General features: G+C 36.6%; 1 protein-coding gene across 8 annotated transcripts in view; it reads right to left on the reverse strand.

Moving 5' to 3' along the window:
• Nucleotides 1-18,955, reverse strand: part of KLF12 (Kruppel like factor 12) — a 409,770-nt gene that overhangs the window by 113,124 nt on the left and 277,691 nt on the right. The gene's annotated exons all lie outside the window — the stretch shown is intronic.

Raw genomic sequence — 18,955 nt, forward strand, 5'->3', positions numbered from 1 at the left:
CAGGGTATTCTTCAAAAGATTCCTTATTTAAAAACCGTGAATTTTCCCCACCATCTAACAAATAAGGTTCGACAGCCCTCTCCAATTATTCCAGAATTCATTTGTCATTTGGAACTCTGATGCATCTTACCCTCAAGGCTCCTTCCTTAATCCAGCTGTATCTGGCCATTCCCTTCCACCCACGGTTTAGTCAACAAGAATCTACCCCTCCTACAGAATGATACTTTCCTTCAGGAAGCTTCCTTTCATTTTCTAATGAAACACAATCTTTTGTTTTCAAAAAATACCCATATTTTGTATTTATATATTTTTATGGCACCTGTACACTTCCCAATTTGAATTATACTTAAGCATATATTCATTTTCTATACCTTATGATTCTGTGTACTCCTTGAGAGGAGAGCCATTTCAATTATACTCTCATACACAGTAAAGTATAATATGGTAATAAATGCAGGTCTCTGGTTTGAAATGGTCACAGTGGTTCTCAGTCGGCAAAAGATTCCGCAATATAATGATGAAAGCACCTAGATCACATTTTATTTTAAAAATCACATTCTGGCTTATATTCTAATATTAACATTGTGGGAGGGGGGAGTCACAATCATTAAATTTCTATTACTCGGGGAAGATTTAGATACTTTTATTTTGGGTCTGAATAGGCCAGTGAATGACATAGGAATAGAAATGTTCATAATTTTTTTTCACTTTTTAGCTAAATTATATTTAACAGGCTTTTCTTTCCTTTTAGGAAAGTATTTTAAATAGTTCAACATACCTATCATCTCTATAATATGTGTTACTGCTTGGAAACTTCAGTGATGGAATTCAGTCATTTAAAATATGGCTTCAAAATTAATGTTTGTTGAGATAATCACTACAGCAACCAGGGTTTCATTTTTCTAAAGAATCATGACTAAAACTATTTTTCTTGTTTGTAAAAAGAAAATGAACACAGATTTACAATTGTCTTGTGTTCACTGGAAGTATGTCTTACAGCACAAAAGGCTTTTGTGATTAAAGAGTTCATAAAATTTTCCATTAATAAGTGGGCTTTTATACTATGTCTGGTACCTTATACAGCTCTCCAGGGTCAGCTAAGAGCCTTGAACTCTAGGAACCCTCTGAAATATCACTACACCACTATTTCCTGTTCCTTTCCATTTTGTCAATTCATTACAACTTCTCAAAATCCAAGCTAACCAGCCCCAACTGATTTATTCAAAAGTGAATCCACTTTAAGCAGAGATGGTTTTAAATAGTTAATAATAATAAAGTGATTTTGTGGTGAGTGCATTCAGTAAATAATGAAATCACCAAACTCATTTTCATGTGTAATGCAGAGAGATGATTTTAGGCATCAATCCATGGTCTTTTAATTCACTTTTCTTATTTCACTTGGTCTTTTTGCACTATCTGTGTTTTCTGGTTCGTAGACTGGATAAAATGGAATCTTTCAAGACACAGGTTGACATCTGCTATAATAATTTTAAGGACCACTGAGTCATGGTCCATGTCGTAGGTGCTGTGGCACGCGGAAAACAAAAAAAGTTGTCAGCGAAACTACTGTGGCCCATTTAGAATAAATGTTGCTGTTGCCCTCCTCCCTCTTCAAATAATTTGCTCTCTGTGCCTCATTTTAGAATATCCTTAAACCAGCTAAATTAAAAGTAAGTCCTATTATGTAATAGTGATTTCATCTGTCCTCTTAGAGCCATACAGTAGACCCTTGGAATTCTTGAAGATATGCTCTAAGACCATAAAAAAATCCTCACATTTGTGAATTATTTACACATGCCATTGAATCTCTTTATAGCTTTCAAGGCTGCTCATTATCTCTTTTCACGGCCACTTCCAGCCTCTTCTTAAGAATTTCTCTTTCTTGGCTGCAGGAACATGCACCCTTGTCCTCACACCCTGTAACACATTTCCATCTGGAGTTCTAGATTTCTTGTGCACACCCTCACATCACATTAAAAAAAGTCTATGAAAGTTCTCTTTCTCATTTGATGGGTAATTGACACACACCCACACACACGCCCTATCCCACAAACAACTCCCAAGCCTGACTGTGTGGGCCACAAGCAGAGGGCACGAAGCAGCACAGAGATAAATCCTGTAGTTGGGAAGCTCAGAATTTCACGATCACATGACTCTAACTTGTAATTCAGCAAAACACCTGTAGTACACACCAGACTTCTGGGGGACACTTGAGAAACACAGAAATCTTAGATGTTACACCTGTGAATGCCAGTGTCTACTGTGTTAAAATCATGGAAGGTAAGTTTTCTTTATGAGGGCAAAAGTAGGTGCTGACTCTTCTCTTTCCAACGTGTTGCTTTGCGTTATCCTATCCTGGGGTAAATAAGTAATCAAAAATGACCTGTATATATATCTTTGGGCCAAAAAGCAAGTATTGCTACATTTTTTTCTCTGTTTCAATCCAGGTGGAAGGATGTGCCAGTTCATGTCCTAATTTTATGCAAACTCCAAAGAGAGAAATTTGCTTTGTAAAATTGGCTTAAAAGTGTTTTCCATACCAAATCTATGTTTGGTATGCTTTTGTAAGAAATGATAATTCTATTCGTTTCCCTCAATCCCTGAGAAGCATGCGTTCTGTTTCCTGGCTTGTTTTTAGAGACGTTATTTTGACACTTTGCTAACCACCTCCCTCCCCTTGAGAGGATAAATTACCTAGTCTCTGAGAATACTGATGAGATCCCTACACCTGACACTGGCATCATACTTCCTTTGGCTTCAGGTACATCTGTCACATTAGGACTCCTTTGCTCAGACCCTTTCCTGAGCTCAGAGATGCAAGCCCCAGACATAGGTTGGGAAGGAGCGCTTACAGGCAGGTGGTACAGTCTCCAGAAATGACTCTGGAAGAAGACGGCCAAAGCTGTAATTCTGCCTAGAGACAGGCCAGGTGGCATGAGTATTTTGAGAACACCATATAATATATGCTGTATTGAGAGAGGGCAGAGGAAGCACACGCTAGTCTTTTTTGCTTTCTTAACTTTGAACTGGGTTTACAACTAACTTCTCTATGAAAGCCCATCTAGGTTCTGTGAGAAGAGCCAGTTTCTGAAGATAAGGGCTATCATGGAGAGTGAGGTCTTGGGTTTTCCTAAGGCAAATGTCTGGTGGATTGGATGATGCTTGAGGTCAGTCTATTTAGGTGTTAAACACAAAGTTTGATACTGTTTTCTTTGAACACGGTAATAAAGAAAAATAGATTTTTTTTACATTGGTAAAAACCAGTAACATTTACGTTTGGAATACTTCTAAAATTTATAATGCTTTAATAATATGCATTCTGAACATCATTTATGCTGATTTCCTTAACCAAAGCTGCCAAGTCACCTCCTCAGCACCAAGCATGAGCTGTCCCTGAGGCCGAGCGGGGATCCGAGAGGCCAGGGTGGTTCATTATAATCCATGCGAGTTCACATGCTAATGAGAAAGATCTTCCTTGGTGTCTACCACATTTATATTATCAATTAAATAAGATGTCAGGGGCCAAATTAATGCTTCAGCATTTATAGTCCCTTTTCTCTTTCAACCACCCCAAATCCTGAAAATGTTTTCTTTCCATTGCCTCTCCCACCCAACAAGGATTGATGTGAAAGATAAAATTTGAAGAGCCATTCAACACACGATCTGGTATTTTCTTTCTCAGAAACTTGCTTATAAATTGAGATAAATTATTTATAGCTTTTCTTTCATGTCACCTTTATTTGAAAAAAATTCCCCCACGTATATGGAATTTCATACCTATTTATTCTCCCAAAAGATTAAAAAAAAAAATTTGCAGTATTTCTTTCAGGTCATTAAAAAAAGTAAAATATTATAGAAAAAGCTGGTTTTTTGTTTTATTTTACTATTTTGTTTCCTTCTTCCATAGTATCCGGGTGTATGTAAGTTTTTATGCTTTCACTACATATGTATCAATGCACAATGAATACAGTTTTGCTCTTTTAAAAACCATATATAAGAAGATCATATCCTACAATTTATTTTCATTTAACATTAGAGATTTCTTTACATTCTTTCATTTAAAATTTTTCTAAAGTCTAAAGTCATTCTGTGTATCTATTCTCTTCTCAAACACAAGTAGACTTAGCATGTGATAACCACCCAAGGAATATTCCCACCTTCCCCATGTTTTTTCATTATAGTTCAGAATTTTGATTCATGTTTCACCACCAAGAGTTAATTAAAGTTTACTTCCTTTTGCAGATATTTACCTACGCTTTTTTAAAAGATTTATTTATTTGAGAGAGAGAGAGATCGTATGCACATGTGCACAAGCAAGCACGAGTGGGGGGAGGGGCAGATGGAGAGGGAGAGAGAATCCTCAAGCAGACTCCCCACTGAGCGTGGAGCCTGATGCAGGGCAGGATCCCAGGATCCTGAGGTCACGACCTGAGCCGAAATCAAGATCAGCTGTTCAACCACCTGAGCCACCCAGGTGCCCCTACTTTTAAAACCAGTTCTAAGCTCACCTTTCCATTTGTTTTGTTTGTTTGGCTGGTTGGTTATTTTCAAAAGCATATTCTTTGGCTCTTTCAGATTTGTATGGGTGGTAAGCTCTTAGCCAATATACACCTGAAATAAATTTTATTTTCCTGTTGATTGAATTTAGCTGAGAACAGAATTCTAGTATCCCTCACTCAGTCCTCTAAAAAGACTACTGCATTGCTTTCTGGCTTTTCTTATTGTTGACTGTCTTTGTTTCTCTTTAATTCTTTTGTAGACAGCTGTTGAGATTTTCTTTATGACTCATGCCTGAAAATTACACTGCCATGTGTCTCGATGTGGATTTATTTTTACTGATTCATCTATATTCTAAGATTCACAGCTTCCTGAATTTTCCAAAGTTCCCAGACATTTCTCTGCATATTGCTTCTCTGAATAACACATTCTATCTACTCCTAGTTTATAGATGTCCTTTCAGATAAAATTTGGAACACGTCAATTCACGTCTTGCATCTTTTCTTCCATGTTTTTGTCAATGTTTCCTCTTTATGTTGTTTTCTGGGTAAATTCTCAGTACTGTCTTTCAATTCATACATTCTTCTACTAGACTTTCTCAACATGTGGCAGTTGCCAAAACAAGAACTTGGGAGTTATCTGGTATTAATTGTTCCTTTGTCCTCGACATCCATTGGTCAACAAGTTCTGTCCATCAGATTTCCATTCCTACTGCCTCTGCAAGGCCTTTAGGAATTCTTGCCTGCCTATGATAACCCACCACCTTACAAGCTGTCTCTGTCTCCCTGTAGCATTCACTTAATATAGACTTGGCACATAAGAACTCCACCAGAATGCACTGTGTTCTTTCATATTTCTAGGATTTTGCACCTTTTCAAAATAATTGCCTTTCCTTCCTCATATCTATGTGGATAATGCAAGTAAACACTTTCCTGTGATAAATATCCTTTTCCTGAATCATCACCACCCCCTCCCAACTACCAGGCTTTGTGGTCTTTCCTTTGTGACCTACCTCTGTGGGTCTACACTTGTCTGTGTGATAGAACGCTTCTCATAAAAGTTGCTTTGCCTCCTCCATTCACTCAACTATGAGCTTCTGCATAGCATCTGAGCACTGTACAGATGACAGCCAAATCATAAATGTGCACTGAATCAAATGGATAAGTAAATAAAAAGGAAAACACTGGATGATTCCTGGATAAGGCTAAAAAAAATGAGGCTTAAAGTTTTTTTTTTTTTTTTTAATTTCAAATGTTTTTATTACTGTTCAGTAACAGTACTGACAGATCAAAGTTCTTTTTGGCTTTGATAAAAGAAAAAGAAAGCAAGAAAGAGAACAAATGGGTGCTATAATCATCCCATTTGTTTAAATATTAAATATGAAAACTTTTTCTCCATTTAAATGGTATAACATAGGGAATAAGTTTATAGTAAGTCAACTAATTTCGTTTAGTTTATAAAGTATGACAGTTCTAGGTGGTATCATTTTTTAAATGTGAATATATATGTGAATAGTATTTATATATCCATGCATAAATAAGGTACGACACCAAGCTCTTCTTTGAGTATCCTCTAACATGCCCAGACATGAGGCGGCCACTGCACCTTGTACCTTACAAAAATGCAAGATCTCTCTAAACGAGCCATCGCTGGCTAAACAGTTCTAATATGGCTGATGTTCCTTACATCTCCTCTGGACTCAGATATGGTCTGAGCAATCCTAACAAGTAGAATATGAGTCTGTGATGGTGTTTGCTGTCAGTAGGATAATTCTACTCTCGATGTTTATCATAATTAGAAATACAGAGCTCAACACTGAAAAATAGCTATAAATCATTCAGTGGCTTATTTAGACTTGTAAACTGAAAGAGCTGTAATCTTCCATTTATATCAGATATGCAAAACTATACAGTTAAAACTGGTTTAAGTTATAGTTGCAAGGGGGTTTATTTTTCAGTATAAGGGGCTTGTGATGATGATTACTATAAAAAATGATCACAAGTGGCCAAGGAAGGAAAGAAACGGGCCTGTTAGTAGTTATTTTACTTGCAAGGTGGATAATGAGATAATAAAGCATGTAATTGGAGGTTATACTACCTTGATCACTGTAGATTATACCAATGGGTACAACAATGCCATTAAGCAAGCAGTGCCTCACCAGCTAGTGCTCATTTGTACGATGATAAATGGATTCTATTCCATTATAACCATGACTTTGAGAATATGTTGGAAAATATCTGCTATCCCATATCATGATGCCAATCAATTCTGGACAACATATAAGGTATTTTACTCTTTGATAAACCTAAGAAAATGAGAACTACAAAAACACAGAGAAGATACTATTTGGGACTCTGAAGAGAAACGAAAACTGGAAAATGTCAGATCTTACTAGGAAGCTATTCTCTGTAACCAAACACACATTTTATGGAATTTATTTTCCAATTTTAAAGAAGGCATTTTGGAACATCTGCTATATAAGCTAGGATAATTCTAAAACTGTAATGTTATAATGATTATTAGCTATTGGCTAGTGCTCGGAATTTTATTGAACTCATTAATCTAAGAAAAATAAATATAATTATAACAGTGATAATAAATGCAGGCTGTATTTTTATTTTGTGGTTTCCACTTGTGTTTTTCAGAAAATAACCACTATCCAACCAAGGCAAGATAGAACAGGCATGTCTGTGTTGTACATGTCTGTCGAACTAATTCTCGGCTCAAGAGAGCTCCAGGCAGAGACCAGATATGTCTAAAAATGACATAGATGTCGATCCCTGAAACTCAGTGAACCACACTGTGACAAAATTTCCCTACACCTAGAAATGTTAACCTACAGCTCGAGGCTGTTTTTCATGCTGCAAGATGCTGGGGAAATGGAAATACATAATACAGTACCATGAAGCCGATATTCAGCAACATGGAACTACTTCATGCAATTTACAGACAGACAGACAGATACAGATATATAAATTTCATATATAACACATTTTAAACCTTGACAAAAAATAAAATGATTTAAAAATACAATATATCTAATTCGAAGAAATCTGGAATTGGATTAATAATGACAGATTTTCTACATAACTAAGGCACACCTCTTTAAGCATCAAGTCCAGGTATGGCAAATGGCTTTAGAGTATTAAGAAATTTTGATTTTACTGAAGACTCTATCACTAAGAAGCTGTGCCCTTATAAGGAGTAGAGGAAGGAACGTGAGTCTCAGTTTCCTTCTCTGTAGAAGAAGGCCGTAAAATACGCACACGTCGGTTATTGTTAAGACTTAAAGATGATGTATGTAAAGCCCAAAGAACATATAGGCATTCGATAAAGGTTAATTATTTAAATGATTTTTAATAAATATCTGTATAAGATTTACTACACACTTTCTTTGTTGCCTACTTCAAATAGACTGACCATAATTTAACCTTTCCTTCATTGCTAATGGTCATTATTTCAAAAGCAATTATTGTGCTGTAATAAAGTATTATCTCCAAGGACTAAAGAGCTGGGTAAGCCTATTTACTCTAATCCCAAAAGACCTTGCTGTGATTTTTCGAGTTCTTATTTTAGTAATAATTTTGACACCTGCTTCGTTAGCTGCCCCCTTTTGCTCTTAGCCTACCTACGAAAGGGAGTTTCCTAATTTGGGCAGCGGGATGGCGTATAGAGGGTATCGAGCATTTGTAGACTGGCAATGCAAAGTCAGGAGACCTGTTTTCTTATATTAAGGAAAACTACAGAAAGTGAAATGCTACACAATTTTTGTGGCTACTCGGAAAACATAAAAAACATCTAATGAGACAACACTTCAGGGGACCCAAGTGATAAAAATAAAAATAGAGAAATATTCCTCTTGGCTATTTTTCCTTTGCAGATCTTATTCACTAGTTTCTCTCTATGCACGCCTGGAAAATCATATTCACAAAGAATGTAAGAAGTATATCTAAACTAAGAGTTAAAAGGCTTTCTTTTTCAGAGAAAGGATCTCAGATCCTCTCCGGTAAGTAATTCACAGTATATATCATGCAAGAGTATGTGTTTTATACTCCATGCAGGTCTGTGTGTGTGAGTGCATTACAGCCTACAATTCAGTGAAACCACACTATTCTTCATTCTTTATGGACCCTCCATCCTCGGCCCTCATTGTTCACTCTTTTCCTGGTCTGGAATACTTCTTTCTACCCTGAGTAGCAAAATCTTATGCTTCTTTAACTTTCGACCTCAAATGCCACCTACACTACCTTCATTATAACGTATGACTTCCTCTAGGGTCTAATTCATGTTCTCTGGGGATTTACAACCTAGGTCTCTAGAAGGGTTCCTCTGTTTTAAAGGGCTCTGTGTTTATAGAGGACTGATTTAAAACATCCACTCCTGACAAAGGCCACACCAGAGATGATTGGGGAGCCCTTGGATTTAGCGTGGAGAGACAAAAATGCAATCACAAAATTGACAATTCCTTCTAAACACGGAAGATTTGAAACAATTCAGACAGAGCTGTTTCAGATTTGTGCTTGGGTTTGCTTAATATACCTTTAATATTAGAGATCTGTGGAAGGAAGCCAAATCTTTGTTTTATGGTTGCAACAAATAGGCCCACCACAGGAAAGATGTCATTTATTCTTTCTCACAAAGAAATATTCACTGCATAGTGCAAATAAAAGTAGCATTTTCCTTCTACTTAAGGTTTGTTAGATGAAATTTATGTTTTTAAAATGCACTGCAAACACCAAAATCTGATTGTACCATTATCAGCTTTTAAATCAAAACAGCTTGCTATCTGGTAAGGACAGGAGAACTGGTCGATTTATTTCATAAAACTTTATGTACAAAGAGACAGTGTCTATGAACTTAATGGAGAGAATATAGAGTCTGGAGGGGTAATTTTTATTACAATTTATAGTGGGATTATCCATACTCCACAGTTTTCAGATTTTATTGAGATTTTATGGTACTATGATGCTGACGCAGTTAACTGCAGTGGGTAGGAAGTATAATTGTTTCATCCTGACTAGGAAATGAAATTGGTGTTACTGTTATATAAGAAACCTATAGCAGACTCTATTAATTGCCTGAATCCAATCAAAGCCATTATTTATTCTAGTTCCACAGGTAAAATATTTTACCTGAGGGTAAAAGAATAAATAAGGACTATAATTTTCACACGGCAATATCTTTTCATTAAGATCGTTTCGAAGTCATAAGAACACTTTTCACCCACAGGGGTTCAACTCCAGAAACGAATAAAATCTAAATCATAGCAAGCATCTATAATGTACCACCAAGTATCATTCTTTAATATTAAGTACCATGAAATAAGACAACCTCAGAAACAACGTACGCAAGAACACCAGGGAATTACAGATGGCCCAATGACATAAAATAGGAACATCTTTAGGAATGGTTTTCATTTATTCTGCAAACACTTAGTGTTTCTTGTGTATCAGACGCTGGATAAGGCAATAAAGCACTGAATTATATAGATATCATAATATAATTATATATTATATTATATATTACATGTTGAACCAAATATATTGAGCCTATATATATATATATAAACACACATACATAAAATTTCATATATATGGAATAAATTGCCTTATAATTTAATATGTCCCTTTCTAGGGGAAAAAAAAGACTTTTTTTTTTTTTTTTGCCAGGTGTTTTGCCAGAGAAAGAAAAGGTCTTCCATGAAAAGGAAAGTGTACGGGGAAAGGTAGAACAGTCATCACGAAAAGCCGTGGAAACTGTAGCTGGGACTTGAGACGTATCTGGTAGAACGGCAACAGAGTGGCGTGAAAGGGTGGCAGGAGCCAGACTGAGGATAGGGGGAGCCTTGCCGGTTATCGTTTTATGTTGTTTCATCTCCTTTACCATGTAAGAGAAAGATCACCTTTTATGGTTAGGGTTTAGGTCTATAGACCAACACTGCCACAGCACTCCTAAGCATCGCACATGAAACCTTGTACCTATACCAGACTACATTAATTTATTAATTTGTTCATATCTTCAACCAATAAATATTTATTGAGCATTAACTAGTATCAGGCACGATGCAGTGTGTTGGAAAAAGAGTAGCTACTGAAGCTTACATGGATTTTGGGAGACCCCAATTTATTTTAATCTAGAAGTGAAGATTTATAACACTGTATACCACATATAAACATACGTTTATATAAACATATATAACAATATAAACAACTGCAGTTTTTGTCAACAGAACAGCTTACTCTCCCACTAAGTCTTTCTTTCCCCCAGGAAACTGAGAAACCCATAGATCATGAGATTATCTTTCTACTTCTACCCTGTTTCTACTGAACCTCTTTTTCCTAAGCCCCTAGCTAACTAAGGAGGTAGTTCCTCTGATGAATTCTCCAAGTTATTCCAGTTTCACCAAATTCTCCTATTTTCTGTCTTCCTGAGTTCTTGCTGTGTGGAAAATGACTCTCCATCTATCTTTTATTTTTTTTTCTCTATGACATTCAGCAAAACTTGTTAGCACACAAGTTGGCATATGTGTTTCCATTTATCCAACAAACATAAACCATAGTTAAAAAAAAAAAAAAACTAAGCACAGATACATAGAAAGTCGTGTTTAATTTCTACTAAACAGAAGTCACATACAAATACACAAGAGGGAAAGTGGGACAAGTGAGTAGGAGCTCCTTTTTTTTTTTTCTGGTCCAAGTTAAATATAGTCTTTTCTAAAAAAAAAAATATTCCACACACTAGGGCTCTAAAAATGAAGCAGGTAAGTTATAATTGAAAATTAGGTTCAAGTTTTACTTAAAAAGGGCATATTCACTGTACTCCCTCACAACCCTAAACTAGCTGGGAAAATCTGGGAGCCATCAGAGTAACTAGACTACGGACTCTTGCATTGCTTTAAAATTCTACCACTAGATGGCAGTACAAAGACCGTCATTTACAACACAAGTGGCTTAAGTTCCATAATACTACATTAGTCCTAGGATAAGTGATTCGGTGAGCTATGAAAGAGAAAAGGGAGTTGAGTGTCAAAAGTAGGTAGAATGGTGAGGGGTGGAGGGAGATAGAGAAGGACAACCAGAAGAAGGGAGAAAATAAGCAAATGGAAGGAAGGCGAAGAGTGAGAAGGCAGAGAAAAGAGGTGGCACCAAGGTGGATAGTTTGAGAGGGAGGTGCAGGAAGGAGAAGGGGAAGAGGGTTGGGGCTGAGGCAAAGGTGAGAACTCCAATGTAGTCTTTTTCAAGTTTCCTGGACAGGAACCACAGCAAGAAATGCATATTTCAACATGACTCGGTACACACACACACACACACTCTCTCTCTCTCTCATAGTACCACATTTGCATGTACGTAAATAAATAGGTTACTGAACAAAAGTTTCATGATATAATACTTATTTGGGTGACATACTCCAAAAAAGTCTCCATTTTATTTAATTTCTTTGAAATTGCCCATTATGAGCTACCAAAATAATTTCAAGATTCGATAGGAAAAAATCCCACAATATGAGCAATATTGCTTCATTGTGTTGTACACTAAAGCTAGCTTTTAAGAGGATTTTTATTTTAAAAATCCTCCATAGCTGGGAGCAGGGAATATTCTTGGCCATATGATCAGTTCAATAACATTTGTTGAATAAATGAATTAATAGAAGAAAAAAGATGGTGGAGCCACCCGGTCCTGAAAACCACATACAACTGGCCAATGATCAGGGTAGCATTTCCTCCATAAAAAGTGGCTGGGAAAAAAATCCAGTGTGTGATTGTTACTCTGTAAATTGGTAGCTTTTCTTTTATTTATTAGACAATGATCAACTTGTTCTTTTCTAAAGAACACAAAGTAGAATACCAGTTAATCAAATTCTCCATTAACAATGGAAAACAGGCAAAGAGAAAGAGCTGAGAAAATAGTTCTATAGTCTGGAAAAGAAAAAGAATTTAGGGAATAAGAACAAATAGGGAACAAAAAGCACAGCCAGACGGTTGTGAGTAATTAAGAGGCTAATTTAAAATGGTGCTAGCAATGATTCTAGGACCGAGTTTCCCTCTGGGATCTTGTAGTCTTCCTTCTTTCATTTGTTCCTATAGGTCTTTCCAGTCATTGGATAAAATGGTCATTTGATATGCAGATATATTTAGCTACACAGATGGACAGATTTCCAAAGGTCTCTTGCAGTAAGTATATACATCCAAATATTATCAAAATAATTCTATAAATACCCACAATCTAATAGATAAAGTAAGAATTTCCTTGTAGCATAATAGCACCTGCACTATGTAAAATTAGCAGCTTTATACGTAAGCAAGAACTATATTTTTATATTTATTATATATGATAACTTTATATTTTCTGGGAAAGAAAAAAATTTGTCTTTAAAAAATGAAACCACAAAAGAAATGAAAGATATTATATTTCAAAAATCCAATATGTAATGTTCAACGTATTAAATATCACCTGAGAAACTTCTCAGGTGTGGTGAAAAATGAATGTAGCAACTACATCAGAGTATTTATTAGGAAAATATCACATTTAAGCATATATTGATTTAAACATAAATTCAATCTTTTTATTATAGGGGGAACTTATCCAACAGGTTAAAATGGTGTGGTGGCTGACAATTTACAACAGAATGAATACAGAGACCATTTTGTTCAACTCCTGCTTTAACTACTGTTTCTAATAGATTTTTCTCACCTAGATCTTCACCTCCTTAAGTAATATCTACCTCTGAGTGAAGTATCATCTCTCTCTAAATGTGGATTCCATCTTCTGTCCTTATGTTCTCCTTTTTCTCTTCTTTTGTGCTTTGTACTTTAATATTTAACTGTGTGAGCGGGGAAAAGCCAATTAAACTCACTCTTTGATGTTTTACAGATTACAAGGAGCATACCTAGAATTTTCTCTTTTCTGCTAATTCTCTTAGCATGATACAGACAACTTCTGTCTCCTCTCTGAGACAGTTATTATCATCAAATCTTAGACCTAAACCATTCTATGCCAGATGAAGCAGAGAAATTAACAGATTGAAGGTATTTCAGAGGAACAAGAACCCAAGAAGCCAGTTTTCTGGAGGAAGCTATTCAACCTCTTGTGCATGAGCGGAAGTGAAAAAACCCCGATAAATTTCTACTCACGTTGCAAATCAGGTAAACACGAACAACAAATGACCCATGCATCTCCATAAAATATTCTGAACTCCTATTTAAAACTCAATTTTTCATTAATATTAGCTGACTGGCTTTCTCACTCTTGAATGAGTTCCTGCCTTTGCTTTAGGATGATAGCACTGAAACACTCACGTCCTATCAAGTCAAGATTTAAGAAGAGCAAACCAAAAGTCAGCAACACTCCAGTCCCACTTCCCAAAAGGCAGCATTAAAAAAAAAAAAAAAATTAATGAGAGAACGTAAGTAACTAAACGGTTTGTCAACAAAAACCAAATGGAGGCCTAAAACATCAACTAAATCTGGACGTTCTCATAACAAAGCATGTCGAAGAATAAATGCACCAAAGGAAGCTGCCGTAGTTCAGTCACTCAAGAAGCAGAGACAACCCTACACACAAGCATAAGTCAGCTGCCTGGGACGATTCTGGTCACATGGACAGATGACATCAGGAGTCCACTGAACGGTGAGCTAAAAGAGGACAGGCACGTGGAAGGTAGGCGGAGGAAGTGAGTTCGCGAAAGGACCATCACCTGGAATAGGGCATCCGTAACACCAACAAGTGAGAGAGTTAACAGCAGAAGACAATGGATGAAGCAGAGATCCGGGATGGGGAGTTTCATGCGAGAAAACTACAGCCACAGTCAACGGTCAGGAGGAGCCAAAGCTAGAGTCCTCCTCTCCACCCAGCTCGGCAGCAATCACTGCAGTGACCATATTTCCTTTCACAAATAGAAATGGCACAGGACTAAAAATACACTTGTGGCTTCTTCCTGTTGGCTGCTGAGAAAAGCAACAGACTGGAGGGAAGAAAATGGGGTGTGAGTATTTCAAATTTGCCTACGACCACATCCCTTTGAAACTCCTGAATGAGTGCTATGAAAATAAGGTATATTTTTGGAGGATTCTTCACTTCATCTAAATATAATAAAAAAAACCACAACACTCTTAAAAAAGATGACCAAAGGAATTACAGGCCCAAATGGGGCTGGTTTCTTAACAGTGGTATCAACATGCTCTAGTCAGAAATCTTGGGGGAAAAAGCACTTTCTACTCAAGGATCTGAGAGCATCATTGTTTTAAGTCTGGAATATTGCACTCATAACCCATAAGAAGTTGTTTTTCAAGTATCGACACCTTTACAATAAAGAGTCATAATGCAATAGATATGTTTTATACAATTCTGGTAGACCAGGCTGCTGGGATTGCATTTTCATGGAAGAAAATATGGCTGTATGGGAAACTGGAGCTGAACTCTGGCTTCTAGGCAACCTATTTTATGATGGTCACATGGACAGAAGAATGGGACAGTGGTCAAGGAAATCTGCCCCCCTTGCTGCCGCAGGCTTTTTCAGTTCTCATTATTCCAAAGCCACTGATCAATCACTTCCTTGCTTGAGCCTCATTCCTGGGCATCAGGGTGCTATTATCTGTTCCTTCAGCTACCTGGAGAAAGGACCAGCTCAGGTATGAGAGGGAGGAGATAAGTTCTTTTTTTTTTCCCTAGCTCATCAGCTGGATTTTCACAGACTGGTTATGGCGCTGCTCTTTAAGTATTTTGAATTTCTAAAATGTAACATTCATTAATATTCAGATACAAAAAATAGTTTTAAATGACAAATGCAAAGTATCTTGGGGTTATTTTGAATTATTCTATACCTTCCACTAGGTGATGAACGAGAAATGTTTGATCATACATTAATTCTGGTATCATTTTTATAACTCTTGATGGACCCGAATTTTATTGAACTTTCATTTGTTTGCTTTTCATTACCAACCCGAGATGATTATCTGCTGTTTTTGTATTTTAGTTCACTTTACATCATGTATCTTTTTTTTTCCTAAAAACTCTTGTCAATCTAGTAAGTTGACTTCTGAATTCAGATAAATTACTGCAAGATGTATATATATATATATATATACACACACCACAGTATAATATAAGCAACTAACATGCAATTAAAGACATTGCTTCTACAGTTCTTCCCTCTCTAGAATTACCCATTTTCAACTCTCAATTGGATTATTCTTGATATCATACAAATGGCTATAATATCTCCCTCTTTTTAAATCCTTCCCTTGAGAGCCTAAAAGTCTCTCCAGCTATCAATCCATTTCTCTACCACAATTCTTTCCTGCAGAGTTATTCCAAAGAGCTGTCCAGACTTTCAGTCTTCCCTTCCTCACCTCCCATCTGAAGGAGAACTCACTTCAGTCAGTCCTTTGTCCCCACCACTCCACTGACACACTGTCAGTGTCACCAGTGAACTACACCCTTGCCAGATACCCAATTCTCAGTCCTCATTAAGCAGTGATTCAGTGATTCTTGCAAAAGGAAGAATGTAAAAGGTAGTTATGTCACTCTCCTGCTCAAAGGTCCAGATCCAGTGGCTTCCCACCATATTTAGGAAAAAAAAAACAAGGCAATTAACCATGTTCTTTGAGGCCATACATTATCTGGACCTACTCACCCCTCTGGTCTCATATCCACTGCTCTCCCATTGCTCATTCCCCTCCTGTTCCACCAGCTGCCTTGTAATTCTTCGTCACACCAGCCATGCACCCTTCATGCCTCGAGGTCTTTGAACTTTCAGTTCTCTCTTTCTGTAAAGGTCTTCCCCAGATATTATTATCATAGCTTACATTTCGGGTAGGCCAGATTATACCTAAAACTGCACTCCTCTCTTTTGACTTCCCATCCCCTTATCATGGCTTATTTTTGGTCATAGCTCTTACACCATCTGACATAAATTGTTTGCCTCTTTCACAAGAAAGTCAGGCCCATTACAGTAGGCACTTGCTCATCTTGGAACCTCAAGCCTCAGAATTTTACTTGGCATATAGTATGTCGGAAGGAAGGAAGGAAGGAAGGAAGGAAGGAAGGAAAGAAGGGAGGGAGGGAGGGAGGGAAGGGAAGGGAAGGGAGGGGATATTCCAAAACTTGCCTTCATCCAGGCAGTAACAAACCAAGAACAACTTTGCTTGTGATTTGTTATGACCCTTATGCTTTTCTGCTACTAAGTATCTGTAAAAACTAACGAAAATCTCCTGGGAAATGTACCAAGAACTTCCCCCGGGCTGGACTGAAACTCCTTTATGAGGTCAAATAATCCCTTTAGGGTCTTGTTTATAAATAATGTGTCTCAGGTTACATAGTAACAAAACTCGGGCAAGATCAGTCCATTGGCTGTTCCCTCTACACAGAGAGCTCCCATTTCTCAGCACAACCACTTTGGGGGCTAACTGTTACTTCGTCCTTTTGGTATCAAGAGGGAAAATGTCTTCCCCGGGAGACCCTCTCTGATATCCTCCCTCTCGTAGCTCTAGCCTAAACTGTGTTTGTTTGCTATACATTCCAGAATATCATGCTGTTTTTCTTCAGATCACATAGTACATTCAAGGCCAAACTGAGATATGTCAGTGCACAGAGCTAGCTAACAACTTACCATTCCTTTAGACCAATATTCTTTAAATACTTGGATGGGCTGAGTTTCTATCCTCATTGGAAAGTTTTCTCACATCCTTCTGTTGTTAGTCAAGCATACTCATATGGACATTTCACCCTACCACATCCCCCAACCCCTAACCACCCCCTCTGAGCATCACAGCGAAAACATTTCTAACCATATATAATACCGACTGTGAAAATACTTTTATCAAATACAACTTTCTCCATATGCAGTTATAATTAAACTCTCTCCCCTGGGCAAAGCCATGAGTAGTCTATGTTTTAATCCAACTTAAGCACAGAATGTCCACAATTATCAGTTAATCATATATATATATATATATATATATATTTTTTTTTTTTTTTGGTCTAATGTTGATACTTCCCAGTAGACTATAAGCACCTGCGATAGAACAGCTTCTGTTTTGCTCAACACTGTGTCCTTGGACCAATAAAATACTTAGTACGTGACAGATGCTCAATAAATACTTGAATGGACAAATGATTCAATTCACGTGATACGTCATCTTAAAACATGGATGGGTACACAGGTCTTTGTGTAACATTATAGATAAGGTAAACAGTTTCTCTACCAGAGACCAGATGTGTTATAACAACTTTAAAAATAATTAGCCAGTACAATCATGTGCATTTATATGAGTTAGTCTTGTAATTTTATTATTAGCATTTTGAAAATCCAATTCCCCTATCATATTTTCTTTTGCTTACCATAGCAGATATACAAGTCCTACATGGAACGGAACTGGGGCTCCCTTTATCACTTAGCCATTTCATTGTTGGCCCAGTGCCCAGCTGCTTATGTGCAAAATAAAGGCTTGAAGAATTACTAAAATGCCCTTTCTTTTATTCATTCTGTGAGGTAGGCAAGACTCCTCCACTAGACACTTTTATCATCATCTAATTAATCAGTTAAACAATAAAAAAACCTTATAAAATGCTATAGCAATATTTGTATAATATGGTGATTATAAAAACATAATACAAACTAATAAAAATAGAAAACATGGGATGTTTCCAGATAATTTCTCATAGTAAACTCTCATCCCCTATAACTTGCAGTAACAACGCTGAGAAGCATTTCTATACTAACTTCTCGGAAGCAGTTTTTCATTTGTAAATTCAGTATGTTTTTTTCCTTCCAACTTTGTTTTTATATGACAGAGAAAAAATTTCTGAACATTACCACTTTGAGTATTTCGGGGAGGAGGTAAATAATAATAAATAATTGCAAACATTTTATTGATAGTTGATTAACCTAGACATTAAGCTTTTACTTAATCTCCTCAATAATCTTCAAGGATAGATGTTATCATCCCCATTTACTCTTTGAAGAACACTTCCCAGTCCAAAGCTGTAAGTGAGAGGACTAAGTCTAACTCAGATTCCTCATCCTGAATCTCATGCTCCTAATATCCATCTCACAGTCCAGGGGCTTTGTGATTATATCGAGTTTTATTCTCGGCATGAGAAAACTGCTGAGTAAAAAACACGGCATGAAACTAACAAATACACCTGAGAGCAAATTATAGCATGAGTCGTAACAAAGTTCTTCTACAGAGACACAATTTCCAGAAAATTAAATTTTGGCAATATACTTTCTATACTGAATCATCGAACTTTACATCAAAAATCAGGGATGTACTATATGGTGACTAACATAATATAATAAAAAAATATTATTATAAAAAATATATATATACTTTCTATAGCAATCACCTTAAATAAAAATAACCTCTCCCCAAAAGGATAATGTCAAATAAAAGATAACTCTTGTTTCCTTCATTAGATCAAAATTGTAAAAAAAAAAAAAAAAAAAAAAAAAAAAAGTG

The sequence above is a fragment of the Ursus maritimus genome, unplaced genomic scaffold, assembly GCF_017311325.1.
Source record: "Ursus maritimus isolate PB19 unplaced genomic scaffold, ASM1731132v1 scaffold_10, whole genome shotgun sequence".
NCBI classification, from domain to species: Eukaryota; Metazoa; Chordata; class Mammalia; order Carnivora; family Ursidae; genus Ursus; species Ursus maritimus.